This window comes from Cyprinodon tularosa, unplaced genomic scaffold (genome assembly GCF_016077235.1).
Source record: "Cyprinodon tularosa strain WSP-4 unplaced genomic scaffold, ASM1607723v1 ctg80, whole genome shotgun sequence".
Taxonomy (NCBI): Eukaryota; Metazoa; Chordata; class Actinopteri; order Cyprinodontiformes; family Cyprinodontidae; genus Cyprinodon; species Cyprinodon tularosa.
Window position 1 is genome coordinate 280,362 of NW_024039563.1, and position 20,028 is coordinate 300,389.

Sequence of the window (20,028 nt, forward strand, 5' to 3'; positions counted from 1 at the left end):
AATCTGGGAAGTAAATTCCACAGTTTTCTGTCCTCAGGTCCTGAAGTTTGAGGACTAGAAATAAGGATGCCTGGATGCTCTGCTTCTGCCGTTGCTTTATCAGAGAGCAGCACCTGATAGTCCAGTGGAAACTTGGCAGCAGACATCAAAGTCGTAGGGGAACTGCCGTTCTTAAAGGTTGCCTTTCCGAATTCTCCAGAGTGATGCTCGAGTTTACACGAGTGAATAAAGTGAATGTGATTTGGCGTTTATCAAGTGGCAGAAGGTTTGCAAGCAAGTTTGGTTTTGGCCGGTTTTCTCGGAAGCATCTTGCTAACCAGTTTGCAACTTAGTGCTAGTAGGTTCCCAATGGGAAATTACATTGGGACCAAGCAGCACTAAATTGGTAACTTAGAAACGACACTGTCAAGGAATGCTATGGACAGAGAAAACATGCAGAAGGAGGAGAGTTTTGTGTCGGAGGTCGTGGATGAGTCTCCACCATCATACATTTTTTATTTAGAGGAGGAAAGTGGGGACGAAATTGTTGTGGAAGAGGACGCCAGGGCGGCAGAAGCTTGGTTTGGTGTAGAAGGCTTACAGCCGTACATGTTTGAGCCCTTGCCTGGAAACGCTGCCAGTTCTATTAGCTCTATGCTGAAGACACAGACGTCTATCCCCGTGAACACTGGGATGGAACTCAATGGGAATGTAAATTATCTTATTTCAACCGTTGCGTATATTAGCTGCAAAATATAAATCAAAATGCTATGACCGAAAAAATTTGATTGACAGGCGACCGTTGACATATGATTGGCCAAATTTATGTGTACAGGCTGACGTATAACTAACTGGCCTGCATAAAATAACGGGGGGGAAAAAACAGATATTAAGACAAGACTTTTTTTTTTTAAATAGAAATTTTCTAACTTTTGGGACAATATCTTCTGATAAAGAGTACATTTAAATACATGTTTTAGCCAGAATGATTTGACATTTAAATATAACTTCCCTATGACTTTAAGGTCTGGTAATGAACTAGAACCATCATTCTGTGCTGATCAGGAGATTAACTAAACACTGCTTTCATTCGTTGCGAGTCAAAACGAGCAGAGACTAAAGTCAAGCAGAACTGATCCTGAAAGAAGGACAAACTATAATTCTGGACCCACTGATTAAAGCCGTGAAACACGAACCAATTTCAGCTTGTTTGAGAGGTTTCAGTGTGAATATCACAGTTTCCTTTATCAATTTAAAGGAAGAAGAGATTTTTTTTCTTACTTAATCTTACATATGTTGTGGAAGTTAAGGCATAAATGTTCAAAAGAGTGGTCCCCAATTCTATTTGTTGAATGAAGACTGTGAAAGCAGCAGCCTATGACACCAGAAGTCAACATAAAGACTGTTGTTGAACTTGTCACAGCTACTGCTTCTTAAAGCTCCACTGTTGATGCCTTTCTTATAAAAGTCTATTCAGCCAGAGCAGGCCAGCGAGTATGAAAGGCCCGAAGGCGTGCCGACACAAAAACCCCTAAGATGCACACGTTTGCCGTCTGCTGCGAATCGAAATAGCGTATTGTGTGACCTCACTGGGAAAAAACAAGACACATCTTCCTTTTTAGCAGAAAACCACTGCACCCAGCCTTGAATTCAGCCTCCCTTGTTCCCTATAGCCCTCTGTTCTCACCAAAAAAGGCTTCCTAAGGGCCATCTGCTTTGGGGCCAAGGGACCACTGCCACCCCAGTGCCCCTCCAGACACCCCGTGACCTGGCATTCTTCTCACATTGCCCCTGGGTGACTCCTACGCAAGCCCTGTGTTTAGTCTGACACTGTGTTTGTCTCCAGACAGGGATGCTGGTGAAGAATGGGCCACACCTAGCAGTGGAATAAACACAGAAGGTGCTTCAAGTGTCATGGATATAACTTTTTTTCTGCTTAAAGACCACCTTGTCTTCACTGAGCTTCACCCCATTTACACAAACCCACACGCGCATGACAATGCTAAAGTTGAATAATCTTGTTTTGCTCCCACCTATTACACAAACCCAGTGTCCCTCTAGTCTTTACTTAAATTAAAGCACCAGTCTAATACAAATAAGGCAGGGTGGTCTCTATAGTAGGGAAAGCTTCACTAAATAATTTATATCAAAGCGTCAAAGGCAATTAAGATGGTTTGAGATCCTCCTGGGGAGACTAGAAATGTGTTTTATTTAAGAATTAAAAATATAATCAAATAGGGCTTTATCAAGGTTACATTTTTACTTTTATTCAAACATAATATCAACCGGAGACAAGACTTGTCTGTTTAAATCAGGAATCAAAGTCTTACTATTTGCTTCAACTTTTTCAAAAGAGTAAAAAGATAATTCTTTCAGTTATTTTTATCATCAGCAAATTTTTTTTTCATCATTTTAAATTAGCTGATTATTTCAGTGTTTCTTCCTTTTCATGAATTGAAGTTTATCTTATCCAAGTCTGTTTATGTATGTTTAAGCCCCTATAGAAAAAAATGACCTTTCCCCAGATGAGCCATGCTTACATGATCCTGTTTGAGACAAAGTTTTAACAGTTTTGCAGCCAAAAAGGAGAATGTTATATTTAGGTTGTTTCTTTGAAAAAAAAATCTGAACTGAGAAGTGCGAGTGAATGATTCTCTATTAGTTTTATGCATTTATGATCTTGCAGAGATACAGTTATTAAGTCACATGTTAGAAGAAGCTGAATCATGCTGCCTTTCTACTGTCAAATTACAGCCCTGTGACTCTTATCACAGAGGCTGCAAAAACAAAATTCTTAAAGTGACAGGGTTGTTTTAACTTTAGAACTTGAGAAGAAAAAACCACAACAGGGAAGCAGGAGGTGCAAGGCTATCTAACTGAAGCAAAGAATATCCCATCTCCTGCTGTGATTCTGTCATGTGAACAAGAGCCACAAGGCTGTTTACTTACGACTAGAAATGTCTAACTATGAATCAGTCACTAAAAACTCATATTATGGTGTAGTAGATCTAGCCAAAGCCACTAAACGTCTATAGAAGTACTTTTTAAGTGTTTTTCAGTCTTTCCTCATTATGCATTCTGAAGCTTAGTGGCTGGCTACTGACCAAAAGTGACATGGCAGCCCCCAGCAAGAGATTTATACACGTATGCTATGAGCATTGCAGTGAGACGAAGAAACATTTAAAGCAGGCATCCATGTATGCAGGATGCCTTGGTGACATGTTTTTTTTTTTTTTTTCAAAAACAACGTCCCAGGCATAATAAGTCTTTAAATTGTCAAAGCTTCTGTTTGAATGAGCATATTTTTAAAGCAGCATGCTTAAGGATCCACGAAAAAGTAGGAATCTTTTTTGTTTTTTACCAGATTTAAATGGGATTCACGGGGAAAAGCATAAAGCATTTCACACCTGTGCACCTGAACAATAGGAAATAACCTCCTCACCTTGAGTGTCTCTCTACTCCCACCCAACAGCAGAAACGAAAGGACAGGAAGACGAAATAAAATCTATGAAATGGCTTACCTCTGTGGCACAGGCTTTAATCTAGCAGCTCTTTGAAGAGCTCACAAACTAAAAATCACACTGGTGTTCCCTGGCTTTCAAAGTGGATTTTGTCTACCAGTGCTCAATAGGTCTTAAAGCAGCACACACACACACACACACACACAAGCATCTGACTCACACTCACCCAGACACACTGGATGACACGTGGAAACTCCCTCCCGGCTTTGGGGGAGCAACGAATCACAATCCTCCAAGGGTGGCCCTTAGTTACACAGCGCCAGGAGGACAAGACACCAAGAAGTTTTATAGCCTTCATCTATTAGGAATCCACAGCAGAAAGAAAAAAAAAAAAAAGCTCCACTGGGTAACTGCTTTCTCTTTTCCATCATCCAGCTTTTCCGTTACCAGGGAGGAGGAGGATGCAGGGTTTGCAACAGTCAAGTTTTCTTTTTCCGGGTGGTTTGTGGCATTCGCGAGACAAGCTGGCGTGTAATGGCTGCAGCATTGCTTGGGAGGGCGCAATGACTGGAGCTCTTGTCTGACCTTAAATACCACAATGACCTCAGGAGGAGGCCAGAGAGGCAGCCAGGGAAAAGGAAATAAAGAGTGTGTGCTTATAAGTGTCCCATGAGTAAGAGTAAGGGGGGGGGGGGGTTTAAAAAAAGACCAGGGAGTGGTTAGAGGTGATCAAGAGTGAGGGTGGTAAAAAAAAAGGAAATTGTACAGTAAAAATTGGACTCAGAGATATTCCTAATCTTTTTGGATTAAATCTAAGAAAGATTTTTGATCAAAGGCAAATTGCAGAACAGAAAAAAATGCAGAAAATGTTCCAACTGAGACTATAAACCATCAGACCAGCAGCACACACAGATGCATTCATTTGTCTCTGAAAACAACCCATACAGCATAGAACAGCCTCTACTGTGCCTTTAATCATATATTAATAATTGAACTTAACATTAACTTAATTAATCTAACATTGGAGAAATTTACCTCTGCATTTAAACTAACCAACCCATTGTGTGATGCCCGGGGAGCAGAGTGGGGTTAAGGGTCTTGCTTAGGAACCCATAGGGAAGGCTGTGGGAATCAAACAGGGTACTTGCAACCTTATTAGAGCACAAGCGTACTGTTCTAACCACTGGAAAAACACTCCCCAAAAAATTCACTCTCTGCATTTAACCCATTCCCTTGGGGAGCAGTAGGCTGCCATTGTGCAGTGCCCGGGGAGCATTGTTGGGTTAGGGGTCTTGCTCAGGGACCCAGAGTGGCAGTCTGTGGAAGTGGGGCTTGTACTCAGAACCTCTGGTTTCCAAGCTCAACGCCCTAACCACTAGGCCACCACTCCCCTATATTGTTTCAGCATCAGACCTGCATTTAGTAACATCTCTCTTCTATCTTTATCTGTTTTTAGAATCTGTTTTAGAGGCCATTGAATTTATTGTGGATTTTACATGTACTACTTGTTGCTCCTCAGTCATTTTTCTCTCTTCTTCGTCCATCGTTTACATCACATTTTGTCTTTCCTGCCTCCAACTCCCGTGTGGCACCACACACTGGCATAGCATAGGTATTACAAACGTATTAAAGAAAAAGTCCGGTCATATTCAGAATTAAAACTTCCGAAAGTATTTTAAATATAAAATTATTACATAGTGTTGATGATAAGTGATAAGTGTTTTTAATGAAGAGTAACTTTTATTTGAATATGCTTTACTGGAGGCATCCATGTTTGTCAAAGAACACTACTGCCACCTACCGGTTTGTGACATCACAGTGTGGTATCGGTTGATGAGCAAGTCCCAATGCTGTATCTGGTGTTTGTCACAACGCGCTATTAGTTTCCATTGATTTTGCTTGTAAAGCAGGGAGAAGGGCGCTAGGTTTACCGCACTGTGACGTCACTGCTGGAAGGTGTCAGGAGTGAGGTGTTACTATATTTGGGCAAAAATGGCCGCTCCCAGACTCATTTTTTTGCAATAAAAAATACTTTTAATTTTTTACTGATTAACACTAAATAGATCAAATCACCGTAAACATATTAGTTTTAGGTATAGATAACGATCCATTGATTATTCCTTGTTGACCAGACTTCTTCTTCAAAGCTTCGTCAGCCTCAGGCTGCTTTCGTCGACTTTTCATATATTGAAAAGCATCCCAAAGCGCGTCACAAAGCCACGTTTCACCATCAGGAGTCTTTTTTTAGGAGGATGTGTGGTGATAGACTTTGTTCTTATCTCACCTTTGAACCTTAATAAACATGTTTTTCTGTGTCTAAAATATTACTAATGACAAAATGAAAACTAATTCAATCCACATCAGATTTTTTTTTTGTATTAAAGTTGATTCATTTTTCCTCCAGAGCTCCGAGCTGGCTCATCACATAAACTGTTCCACTAAAATTACACAAGAGGGACCAGAGTCAATTACATATTATCTTTTTGAGCAAAGGCCAATTGCAGAACATAGAAATTAGGAAAAAAAAAATCATATTCTCCAAAGTATTGTGACTAAGACTCCTCTCAGTGGAAATTGACCCACCGCCGTCAGCTTAAAACACACACATGCCTCCATCGGTATTGGGTTCACATAACTGTGGTAAAGCTGGACCCATCCAGAAAGCCACACTAAAACACAAAACAGCATCAGAGCCGGAGAAGTCCGACAAGAAGGCGTTCGCCTGCCAGTGGTTTGTGTCTACTTGAATCAACCTTACAACTGAGAACTGCTTAAGCCTCTGGTCAGTTCCTAAATATGCCTATCTATGTCAGGCTGTAAAAAAAGCTGTCGAACAGCATTCAGCCAGCCTGCTGTCAAAAGAAGCATCAGCAGCGTTCACCAGGACTAAACAACATTGTTAACAGCACAATAGTTGTAGTGGCCTAGTCTGGGCTCTTCTCAAAGGCTTTTGTGTTCCCAGGCAGCTTACAGAGCGCTGGTCAACAATGAACTTCAAGCAACTGAGATACATGAAAAACATTCAGACGAAGAGAGAAGTCAGATAGGATGAATATTCATAAAGAGCAGGTGCAAGATCTAGTTCCAGCAGGCAAATAGTCTGACCCCCAATTATTATCAATTAAGGCTCCAATAAGCTCTAATCTCCTGAGGTGAATTAAAATGCATTAAAAATAGAACGGATGCAAAAACACACACAAGTTAATTTCAATTCTCATCTCATACTTAGCAATGAAAGCAGCACAGCAATTTAAAGGTTGATTAAAAATACTAAAACAATGCAGATGTGGACTCGTGTCAAAGTAATACAAAGTGAGGAATTTCATGTAAGTGTTTGAGGGCTTTAACACAGGATTCGGGGTATTTAATCCTTTAGAGCAAGTTACCATTTTTGATCACTTTCATCACATACCCCTTACAAATGGAGTCCCCCTGTCCCTTAGTGACGTCTAGAAGCACAAGATCTATATCCAGCCTTTCAGCATAGATCCTGCTACAATCTTATTGTAGATTCAACTTTACTGGGCTAAATGTTTGGTAATATGGGTGTTAATTTACAAATCTAAATAAAGTATTCCTTATTGGACCCTGCTTTTGTTTCGCACACCACCCTTGTATGTAGGCCTTAGTCCTTGACATGGCCGACCCGGATTCTGATCTGACCTGTGGTCTTTTGCCACATGTCTCCTCATCTTCAAAAAAAATAGAAAGTATTTGATCTGCCATTTTCCAGCATGACTGGTCCTGCTGGTTAACAGCGATAATCTGAAACCAACCAGTGACACCAGCTGTAACATTCTGCAAAAGGAAGTTTAAATATCAAAGAGATTAAAATCAGAGAGTAAAGTGATGGAAGAAGCTTTTTACAAGGCAAACGAATTTTCTACATTGTGTTGAGATGTAGGGCTGCAACTAACGATAACAGCAGCAGAGGTGAGTAAAGTACCCAAAAATTGTAAACAAGTAAGACTAGCACTACTCTAACATTATTTTTTATTCAAGTAAAAGTTAAAAAAGTATTCGGTAAAGAGGCTGCGTATTGAATAATTGTTAGATAATAACATCAGATTTAATGTTTTAATGTTTAAAACCCTGTTACTTACAGGGTTTACTACTTTAATTACTACTGATCTCTATTTATTCACTGGATTGCTGATTGCCCTAAAAAAGTGAAGCCACTGTCCGCCATGCTGGTACTCCCCACTCCTACGGAGATGCACAGTAAAAGTTTCTATGTGTCTAGCATTTGGCTGCAAAAACAAGCAGGCTGTGGGAAGTCGTTTTACAAGTAATTTCATAGTCAGTGGATGTACTAACCAAGAAAATCCATATACACACCGATGTATCCTATAGTATAGTATGTAGCATAACATTAGTCTGGCTATCTCGGACCAACTCGAAGACATTGACTGAGTTAGGTTTGACCTTGTGTCTAACTTTAGAAAATAGAAAGTAGAGTAAATAGAGATAATTCATTGTGAAATGTCAATGTAGTCTTTATTAAGTGGATGATGCAGTCATTTCTGTAGTGTTTGTGGTATTTCTCATTTAAAAAAACTTACGTTGCATGTTTTATATATATATGTGGAAAAAAACAACTCAAACATTTGACATATATATGCATGCACAATTCCCAACAGAAAAATACTATAGCATTAACAAATATGTACTAATTCATTATTGAAGTGAAATATTGAAATGATATGTAATATGTAATTACCATAAATGATAATAAATACATATATATTACATGTACATCATCAATTTAGCACTTTTGGTACATCTGTATTATTATGCTCCAATAACACATTCATTTTGTTGTGATGTTTTTTTATAATATGGTATATTACATCATTTAGAGATTTCATAGACTTCATAATGACTATGCAATGTGATGGGCCTATTTTTTTATTATAAGTGAAAGTAATTTACTTATGCAGTAAAACAGCAAATGTGTGTCAAAGTGATGAATTTATCTTTATTTTAAAAGTCTTAAGTCTCCCTGAAAATAGCGCCCATATTGTTTATATTGATACCGGTCTAACTAGGGAGCACCAATATGGCGGTCGGTGGCTTCACTTCACACCGTACTACCAACGGGCCATCAGCAATGTAGTGAATAAATGTAGTGGATGCTCATTGGAGAAGGACCAGAGGGAAATTTTGGAAATCTTGCTGGTATTTAAGAAATCTATAGCAGTCTGAAATTGGGATATCGAAGGTCACATTTTTCCCCCCAATCTTGGAGATCAGCCACAGAGTTCAATGCTACGCATCTCTTTTGACCATATTAGACAAATACAGTGTATTATTTTTATTGCCGCTGACTGGAAGCCAAATAGAAGAAACCTGTTTAGGGACTGCTCAGCACCTCATCTGATTTTAATAACTCCAGTAAGACATTCATCCCTTTAATGCGGTGTTGCAGACATCTTAACCTTTTGAGTAAATTATCCCTTTTATGCAAAACACATTCATCAAGTTGCATTTAATCTCAGGCCGATCGCCTGTGATAATCTATCTCTGATGAAAAACTCATACGGAAGCAGCGCTCGCTCATGAGTGCAGTCTGACAGATGGGGCAGTCGGAGGAAGAAATATGACTCCTTGCTCGCCTCTCCAATATTTCAACTGCTCTCTCATAAGCAGCATGATGGAGCCAGGCTCGTGGCTGGAGGCCGTTTACGGTTTGATGCCACTGATTACTGTTGCTCGCTGGGGACTCTGTTTGGGCAGCAATTTGTGGGCAAAATATCCACCGGAAAGAAATAACTAGATCTTAATTGCTTAATATTAGCAGCAATTAGTAGAGTGCCTCACAAAGAAGAATGGTTGGAAGAAAGATCAACGTGTCTGAAGAAGAATTAGAAATTAGCTGGATGGAGGAGGTGGGGGTGAGAGAAACAGGGAGGGAGGGACAGATGGAATTTACTTAAGCTGGGATGCTCTGAATCGGGGTGAAAGGTCAAAGCTTTTGTTTCACACAAGGCTCCACCCTAAAATCTATTCCTATCCTATGTTATTGACAATTCAACTAGTGGGATTCAGAGTGTCGAAGAATCCAAGCACTTTAGGATGACTTATCTCCCATGATCCTGAGATCATTTGAAAGGTTATCACCTCCACAGTCACATCGACAGTCTGTCCTAAATTGTGAAATCTGAACATCCATGTTCTCGTCACACAAGTCAGCTCACAAGCAATCGACTGTTAAAAAGCTGCTTCTTCACACGCAGACATGAACAAGGTGCAAGGGGTAGAAATCCAGCATGAGATATGAGGCGTTATAACACCGACTCTGGGTGTCCTCAAGAGGGTGTCGGTGTCCATCTGCCGTTTCACACCAGCGCTTTGGAACAGTCTTCAGGTCCCTGGGTTTATTTCTTACATTATGTTGTGTTACAGCCACAAACATGAATGTATTTTTGTTGCATTTGACATGATAGATCAGTATATAGAAGCGTATGTGGAAGGTTGTGAAGGATTGTTGTTTTGCAAATAAAAATCCAAACTGACAGGCATTTGTATTCAGTTTTCATGAAGACAATAATATGCAGAACCAATTAGAGATGAAAGTCCTTGCGGCATTGCTGATTTGGTGCTTCTTAGCTAAACAGTGGGTGTCTTGAATATAAACATGAACTAATCTAAACCATTTTCCCTCTTTGAAGGGTTCTTCCGGCTTTCACCATCTCTTAAGCGTAGGTACACTGTACGATTTTTTGCCCTTTTGGGGTCGATTCTCCAGTCATGCGAGACTTTTTTTTTTTTTTAGATAGGGCTGAGTTTCAGCCCTATCAGCCTCTAACGTCCACCTCTTGATCAGGAATCGTGAGGTTGGGAGAAAGTAAAAAACAGCTCTGCTGTTAAAGCAGAGCTTCGAGCGTCTACAAGCCGATTTACCAGAACCTCAAGCACTACGCATGTGCAAACAAGGGTATTCTTCTTCTTCTTCCAGATTGATTAGTCCGGCTAGCGTCATCTCTCCGCGCTCAGTCCGACGTGTGGTTTTTGGAAGTGCAGTGTGAGCAGCTAGGTTGCATCAGAGAATCGGGCCGTACACTGTGAGAACATATATCGTGAGTTGTGAACTTTTAAACCATGTGGTTTCATTGTACAGTTTTAGATGAAGCTGCATGCAACGATTGAAAATATCACCAAGCGTATGCCCGGCTTTATTAGTTTCCTTCCAGCATTGTCCAACACTTGGCTCCATCTATCTCTTTACCAGCTAGACTATTAAAACAAGAATTCAAAGAGCATGTTTTCCTATTGCTACAGTGTCATCAGGATGGCTCATCAGTTTCTCTGTGAATCAAACATGTTAATGGACAGATGAAGGTCATTTTGACGCTTTTAGCGGTTAAAGGACAAAATAAAGAATTAAACCTTTCCAAAGCTGCAATACCTGATTATTCATCTAAAAATTTTACAGGGCAGCAGGAGTCCTACCAACAAATCTCTAGTTCCAGTCTTTATCCAGCAGAGCAATACAGAAAAAACCTGGTGGAAAAGGGGACAAGCACTAAAATGAATGGCAGACTGTTCAAATATGTAAAGAGTCTGAGGGTCAGATAAGAGACCTGAGAGTTGAGGGGTGGAGGCATGGCCAAAGATGATGGTGTGAAGCACCACGGCTTATTCCTTCAAAGAAATAGTAGATATAAGCAATTATCTCACACATGATAAGAGCCCAAGGAAGAAAAGTTCCTTTAAGACAGAGGAAGGGGAAAGTATAAGAGATACCCTTCAGGAAGGGCGGTCCTAATCTGTCATCGTAAATAAGGCGAAAACTTTATAAAACTAACTTTTTTGCTGAGTTAAACCATGACTTTGCACTGTGCTTATCCAAGCATGCAACATCTGCATTAAACTCATTAGCATACTCCATTGTCTCTACTGGAATTGACTGCTGCTGTCCTTTGTGTGCAGCAGGATAATCGGTCTCACGCCATGTGGTGTGAGTGATTAATGGTCTCAGCCCAGAGCTCACTCACTCATTATCCTAGCAACATTCACCATAGTGTAACTTGGCGGTCCTGTGAGACACTCCGTTCACCCTCTGGGGTGATCTATCAAAGATTACTGACCCCTGCGATGAAAAAAAGGGAAAGAAATCAAATTATCTGAAGCTGGATGTCACAGAACCAGCAGATATTTCCTGTGGATTTGGAAACAGGTTGACATCTGTCAAAAAACCTTTCAATTAATCAATCAATCATGAAAATTGTACTGAGGGAGAATGACTCAATTTAAAAGATTTAAAAGTTAAAAAGAGAGACACTAAGTGTGACGTGGAGTGATGTGAGCTCAATCTGGCATGGAGTTGGGGGGCACAGCTCCACCAACGGGTACTGGGGCCAAAAACCATCTCAGTCTCAGCAGACATGGAAACATAAATGTAAAGCTGTTATAACCTGAAGCAGGGGAGGGCCAATCATCTGCTTCCAGACACTCTGTAAGTGCATGAGTGTGTATGTGTGTTGGGGTGGGGGGTAAGCTCCATCTATCACTGCCACAGGCATGCATTAACATTCTTGAGGAGCTCTGACGCCAAATTGCTCTTGCAGCCTCCCCTACTCTGGACACCCCTTCTACCACTTGCAAGGGATAGAACTTTTAGCCAAAACGTGTAAGCATTGCCAGAGCTGGTGAATCACCAACGTGTGTTTCAGGCTCTTAGAGTTAACTTCATCTTCCTAATCCAAACTGAGCCATATGTTCACGCCATAGCCTAGTAGCTGTAAAAACTGGCAGCCGCTCAACTTTTATGGCCCATTAAAGGCCAAATTGTAGATCACAGTCAGGCCAAACACTGCATTCATCACTCAGGTCTCTTTGATCGACGTACAGCACAAGTATTTGACCTTAGGAGTGATTCATAGATGGAAAATGAAAATACATCCAACAAGCAAGTTAAAGCCACTCACCGCAGTTTATACATCACAGCCACGTCTGCTTAAAGACTATAACCATGACAACCTGACGGGAAGACCCCATTATGGTGCTTTAAGTGCATTAGTGGTGCTCTGACCAGCCTGGGCCTGTCTCATTGGTTTGTGGTCAAGGTCAGAACAAAAGGAAAAACTGTTAGCTCTTCTTCCACCATATTTGACAAGTCAGATCCAGTTAAGTTCTGAGAGTTGGATTCCCAGTGAGAACACATTCAGAGGGCACGTGTAAGGCATTTGAGCTAAATCAACTCTTTCTTTTTGTGGTAAACTTAGCTCAACACGCAATCCATAATCTGTTTTGCTTTTTAATCAGGTCATTTTCAAAGCAAAGCATGACATGTCCATTGCTAACAACCTAGACTGTATTTTCTTAATAGATTAGATTGAGGAAAATATCTACAAAGCTCCAAAAATATGTTTCTAATAAGCTAATTGGGAAATTTCTTAAAAGAAGAATACATTGGATTACTTAAAGACTCTTTAGCCTCATTAGGCCCAGGCAAAGGGCTATCAAGTGTCTATGGAGTTCTGAGCATCAAATTGTGGAGCCATATTGGGGACCGCCATACACAGATCCACCCAATCCTCTTCTACATAAACCATTTTCAGGTGATATTGGCTTTATTCAATTAGTTACCACCCACATGAATGCTTTTATACAGTCGGCATGTAAATGTCTGTAACATGTATGGCTCCAAAATGAGCATATTGAACCAGTGCAGCTACAAGTAACATCGCAGTTCAGAGACAACGAGAAAATCTTATTGCCTTTTTCAATGTCAAGCTTCTCAGATAGGCTAGCTTTATCGTATTGATGCAGACGACCTGGTTTCTGAGCCTAAACAAGGCTTTAGCCTTGATGATGTCACCAGTGCAGCAGATATCAGGAAAGGGAACAATGAAGAGCAACATGGAAGAAAGCCAGGCCATAGTCAGCGTGCTTTTTTGTTTCGCTCTTTTGTCCGCTGGATCTCTCTTACCAGTGCTGTTCGATGTTTATCGAATGTAAACAGTTGTTTGGCTTGTTATATCAGACGTGACTGGCGCTGTGTTGTGACATACGTTTGTTGCGTTCAAGGGCATCATGTAAAGTAGCGGGTCAACCCGGGCCTGATGTTCCAACTGTATGCCGATATGAGCCGAGCCGTTTAAAGGCGATATTATTTATTATTTATTTACGTTTTTACATTTCTGTCTGCATTTCTGCCTCATTATGCAAATGAGGAGGGGTGTGTCTTAGAGGGCCAACTTTCACCCATTGGTTGGCGGCCCATCTTCTTAACTCACAGAGCTCAGAGTATTAAGTTAAAAATTATCTTTATGGTAGAGCTGGTCCTCTACAGGCCGGTCCTGCCTGCATGTGATTGAAATAAAGTACAATAAGTATATGCCACTTTATTTCTATTTAAGATTTATGTATTGCTACCCTGCAGCAAGAAGTTCCTGGGTTGATTCCCAGCCTGAAGTCTTTCTGGATGAAGTTTGCATACTCTTCCTCTGAATATGTGGATTTCAGCCCAAAACCTGTCTGTTAGGTTAATTAGAATCTCTAAATTCCCTTTGGGTGTGAGCATGGCTGTATGTCGACCCTGGCGACCTGTAGAGGGTGTGTCCAGGGCCTTTTGTCGTTAAAAATACTGGGGATAGGCAGAAGATGGCTGTTTGGAGTTATAAGCGAGTCAAGATTAACAAAAAGTGTAAAAAGGAAATCTGCTGCAAATCTCACATAAATGTCTCACATGAAGTCCCAGACAAATATGAGCTCAGATGCATGTTCAGTATCATCAAAGCACCAACACTATTTGAGGCAAACGTCACAGAACCAGTGAGGCACATATACAGGAAAGCTTTCTCACAGATCCGTTCCCACAGCCACAGGTGTGGCTGCATATTACCTCCAGATTCATGGTCTGAAGATTCAAAGTAATCACAGTCATTTGAATATTATTCAAGCCTTTGCAAGTAAAAGCTATTTGTATTTGCCTGAAACTCCAGGGTAAACATAAGTGCATTCACTGCACTGGAAAATGATCTAGATACAAGTTAAAATTTCCTAAATTAAAGCGTTTTTACCCTTAATTTGAGTAGGCCAATGGAATTGACAATGGAATGAGTATTTTTACTTACTAAAATAAGGTTGCGCAATTGTGTTTTCTTATTTTAAGTGTAAATTGTCTTGTTCCATTGGCAAAATGTCTCTTTTACCTCCAAGAACAAATGCACTTAGTTTAAGAAAAATTACTTATCTAGATTTCGATCTCGATTTTTTCCTGTGTGTAAACTTTCTGGCAATTTAAACAAGCTGTTCAGGCTACAGCAGTAAACTGGTATAAAAATTCTTCAGTTAAGGATTATCTAGTTGCACGGATACATATTTGTTTCTATGCTTTTCTTCTAATTCCATAGCTCGTGTACAAACCAACCTTCTGTCACCAAAACTTGGCAAAAAGCAACCCAGCACATGTTTATTAGGCAATAAGAACTTTTAAATAGATTAGAAACAGATCTTGAATGCTTACTACTCAGAAAAGCGGTAATAACATAGATAATTCACAGAAAGTAAATAAGGTAATATCAGCTATCAGGTCCAACTTATCGCACAAGATGATCTGGCGGTCGTTGCTGACCTATAATCCTCAACAGGTGCAAAACAAAGATGTCAAACCTACTCCAGGGGTAAAGTTAAACACACACACACACACACACACACAAAACAAAGACTGACCTGTGTAACCAGTTTTAGCATTCACAAAGATGAACACCCACACAAGCTCATTTGGTTGCTGCGGAGAAGTCACAGGCAAATCTTTGAGAAAACAAACCCCTTTGTGTGACTCTGCACCTCCTTTGACTGAAGAATGTGCTTTAATACATGGCATGATAAAACAGAAACAAGCCGGAGCGGGCACCGGATGCCATCTCAACTGAGGGCATGAGCGGGGAGCAGCTGTGTCACATGTGCAGCTCTTTTACAGACGTGTTTAAAGTAAGCCCTCTGCCAAACTCACTATTATCCCTTCTACACAGAAAGGCTCAAGAAATTCAATGAGGATCACGCTCATAATACAGCTGTCACGCACAGTGTGTAGGAAGCAACTTTTCACACGATTACAGACAATAAATCAGCGACATGTTTCAGCTGACAGTTTCTCTGTTGTGGCTTTGAAATATTACAGGCCAGTCCTAAATCTTTATTAATTAAGAAGGAAATTCCTAGAGTAATTGAGTTACTGCTTACAGGCAGATGTGAGAGGGAGGCAGGGTCCCACGGGATGGGATGGGGGGGTAGACAGGCAGATGCTTGGACCAGTAAAAGGTCTCACTTTTCCATTACCAGAGGACAAGGGTGGCATTTATTCACAGGCCTCTCCTCATGAGCAGGGATGGCCTTAGAGGAAACGGAGAAAGATACATGACCCCCGGGGTCAAAGCTAACCACAAACCCCATACTGTTTCTCTCATTGTCACTGTTATACAGTAACTGGCTCAAACACAAAAATCCTTAAAAGAAAGCGAAGAAACACATGCTTTAAGTACAAAAAGAATTTTGGGTTTGGTAAATAATCTGAATCCTAAGTGACTGAGATAATTTATGTTGACAAGGCTAACCCACTTTAAAAGTCAGTAATGTCTACAGACATATAAAAGTCTAAACAATCCGACTTGATCCGACATGTCAGTCTGCAAAGCTTTTTTGTGTCAGACTACATCAAAGAGGAGTTCGTGTATAGCTGCACACAGCACAGAAAACACAACTCTGTGTTTCATTGAGTCGGTTTGCAAAAACACAGATCAGCAAATGGACTGAGTTTCAGAAGAAGCACATTTTTAATGGGAATGTTTTGAATGGGCACTACACTGATCATTTATGAAGGAAACATGGCTAACGCTGTGGAAGTAATCAGAGGTTTGACAGAAACATGCATTCTCTTTAATGGATCCTTCCTGACCAGGATTATGAAACAGTTCTTGAATTTAAGGCAAAATATTGCATTAAATAACCATCTAAATATTAAAGTTGTAGGGAAGCGGCTGTTCAAATGGTTGCAGTTCCAAATTCTTGTGAGTGGTGTCCGACTTTACACGAGAGAATAAAGTGAATGTGATTGGTCGATTATCAGGGAGGAGGGATTGTTGTGGCAGAAGGTTCGCAGGCCTATATGGTAGAGTCTCGGACCAGTAAGCAACTTAGTGCTAGTAGGTTCCCAATGACAAATTACATTGGGACCAAGTTGCACTAAATTGGTGACTTAGAACCGACACTGTCAAGGAACACTATGGACAGAGCAAACATGCAAGAGGAGTAGTGTGTTGTGTTGGAGGTCGTGGATGAGTCTCCTCTGTCATACGTTTTTTATTTAGAGGAGGAAAGCGGGGATGAAGATGTTGTGGAAGAGGACGCCAGGGTGGCAGAAGCTTGGTTTGGTGTAGAAGGCTTACAGCCGTACATGTTTGAGCCCTTGCCTCGTAACACTGCCAGTTCTGTTAGTTCTACGCCTGCTAAAGACACAGACGTCCATTAGAGCCCTGCATTCCCTCAGGACCCAACGCAAAGCAGTGCGGTGCGGGACAAATATTGAAAGCTCCATTGAGAAGCAGCATTTCTGGTGCAGGCAGGAGGGAGAGCGCACAATGCGGGTGCGGGCGGGAGCGGTGATAAGCGGCAGTCCCACAAACTAAAAACGTGATTTAAAATGTAAAATAAAGTAATAAATTCTTAGTCTATGTCTATCATATATATACACATCACGATGTGCTGGATATTGCAGCTCATGCCACCTAATATTCCTTCCTGTATTTTAATCATGTAAAGCACTTTGCATTGTCTTTGTACTGAATTGTGTTATACAAATAAATTTGCCTTGCCTTGCGTAATGCACCATACGGTGAAGAATCGGCCAGTAATGTGCTCAGCTAAGAAAAGTGTGTTTAATTCCTCAAAGTAAGTGTGTTTAATTCCTCAAACTAATGAATAATAATTGCCTTTAGCAGTAGACGAACGTCGGAATAATGCGGGAATAGCGAGCGGGAGCGGGACAAACTATTACAGGTATGGGCGGGAGCGGGACTGAAAATCATAATTCTTTGCGGGAGCGGGACTGAACACTGCGCCCATTCCCGTGTACACTGGGATGGAACTCAATGGTAAATTATTCCTATTTCAACCGTTGCGTATATTAGCTGCGACATATGAATCAAGATGCTATGACCGAAAAAAATGTGATTGACAGGTTACCTTTGATATATGATTGGCTGAATTTAGGTGTTCAGGCTGACGTATAACTAACTTGCCTGCATAAGATCATGGGAAAAAAAAAGAAAAAGAACAAAAAGATTTTTTTTTAAACATCGAAACTTTCTAAGTTTTGGGACAATATGTTCTGATAAAGAGTACATTTATATACATGTTTAAGCCATAGACATTTAAATATGCCTTCCCTTCAACTTTATGGCCGCAAGCCTTAACTGCAGGTGAACACTTTGCTTATATTATCTTAGGTGGACATTGAATCAGCCACTGATGCACAATTTGGCATCACAGATCAACATTTTATGCTTCATTACATAATTCTTAGGTTCTCACAGCAAAATGATTGCAGTTCTTGTGTGACAACCCAATTAAAACTATGAAAAGCTGCCAAAATCCTGACATTTGCCCTTACATATGAATATATTAGCCAGGAACAAGAACTCCCACGGCTAAGCTTACAGCGCAGCTTGTCAAGAGGCCAAGATGTTAGACAGATTGATATGGATGACGGTCGGAAAGAGTAGGCAAAATCTTCCAGCTTGTTAAAATATTTCCCTGTGGCAAAGTATGATAGCATGGTTGGCAAAAGCATCAGACATGCCTGGGACCAAACATGAACATGTAGAGAAGCATTTACAGCATCACTTTTAGGGAAGCTTCCCTGGAATAAACGGCCTAATTTGTTTTAGGTCGCATTTAAATTCCAGTTGAGTCTGTAAGACAATGAAAAAAAAAGACTGGAAAGTGTTTAAATCTTATTTCCTGACCATATTAATCACAGAGCGGAGAGGAAAATGATACATGAGCGTAATAACACAACATGACAGGGTAAGTCAGGCTTCCTCCTCCTAATAAAAATTTTACGGATCAGGAAAAACCCAGTTCCTGGTGGTCTCAACGTTGTTATTCTCAGCTTAAAGACTGGCCTGCTAAGTTGAACCAACTCCCTGTAAAATATATGCATCAGTGGGTTTTTTCATAAGACCAATGCAAACACAAGAGAAAATGGTTTTCAAAATAAGCTCAAATTTGTATCCAGTTATATTGAAGAAAAAAGCAAACCTCCAATAAAAACAAACATGTTAAAAAGAGAAAAGCAAACCACCTGAAGACAGATAAATGAAATCATGCCTTTGTAGTTGTGGTTTGTATTGACAGTGAAGATTAATTGCTGTAACTCGGATGCCGAAGCGTATCCGCTTCAAGTCATTGGGTTGAGTGACACAACATCCCTCACCCATTAGTCAGCAGTCAGGGCGAGACCTTAAGAGGCAGAGAAGAAATGATTTCACCCTCTTAAGGGGGAAATGATTTTGAGCGAATGACATCATTGCTGTGCATCAGATTCTGTCAAAGCCAAGGTGAATATCAAGGACTTCCCAAGAGCTGATCATATGTCTATGAAATGCTAGAAAGATTCCTATATGGAGCTGAAATAATGTGAATAAAAACTCAAGATTAGGATTTTAAGCAAAATATACAAACAATTCAGAGTGGTCATTCTTAACTAATAAAGAATAAAAGCCATCCAAGAAAATCCCTTTCATAAAGCTACTAACGGTCAAAATTATTATTATTTTTTTTTTACCTTACCTTTTTTTTTAGCTTTTAGCTGTCATGTAAGGTCTTATAGGAAATAGAAAGGAAAGAGATCACTGTGAAAATCTCTGAAAAGCACAGCCTCAACTAAAAGATAATATCAGTTTTCTTGTGCTTTAAACTAGAGCTGAAACAATTAATCGGATTAATCATGATTAATTGATTACTGAAATAATCATCAACTAATTTAATAATCGATTAATTGTTGACTGGAGTAAAGAGAATCGTAAACATGCCTTAAGCTGGCAGATCGACCAGCTTAGAGCAGCAATTATATAAAAATTTAAAAACTATATATAGAAATATTTTGCATGTAAGATGCTGCTCGACAACCCACAACAACCGCTCTTGATACAGATCGCTATGATCCCTCTGCTGATACTGTTTATCAGTGCCTAAAATAACTTAAAATGTTGAAACCTGCTGTCAAAATATGTTTGCTTTTATTTTTTCTGATGTTTGCAGTTTGACCGACATACCTGGAAAATGCTAACATCATGCAGGCATCCCCAAAGTCAGTTATTGTGGGCCTCTGTCCTTCAGATTTTAAAGGTTTCTCAGCTTTAGCACAGCTGATTCTGAAGATTGCAGTTCAGCAAAAGCCTGTTAAACAACTATTAATGTAAATCAGCTGTGCTGGATCAGGAAAACCCTCTAAAACCTGCAGGACAGCGTCCCTCGAGGACAGACTAGCCCGGTAAAGGCCATACAAAGTACAGCCGTATGCATTGCTGACTAAAAGCCTGGTTGCAGCCCTAACTTAAACCAAAGAGCCACAAGAAAA

The 20,028-nt window shown here is 40.2% G+C and overlaps 1 protein-coding gene across 5 annotated transcripts in view; it reads right to left on the reverse strand.

Moving 5' to 3' along the window:
• Positions 1-20,028, reverse strand: part of tiam2a (TIAM Rac1 associated GEF 2a) — a 149,816-nt gene that overhangs the window by 76,345 nt on the left and 53,443 nt on the right. The window contains exon 1 of one of the 5 annotated variants that reach the window (XM_038271563.1): positions 14,949-14,976. The exons of 2 other annotated variants lie outside the window; for them this stretch is intronic. The gene's annotated coding sequence lies outside the window, so the exon portion shown is untranslated. Of the gene's footprint in view, positions 1-3,500; positions 3,644-3,666; positions 3,780-14,948; positions 14,977-20,028 lie in introns of those variants that run through there. 2 more of the 5 variants (XM_038271561.1, XM_038271559.1) reach the window with 2 other exon arrangements.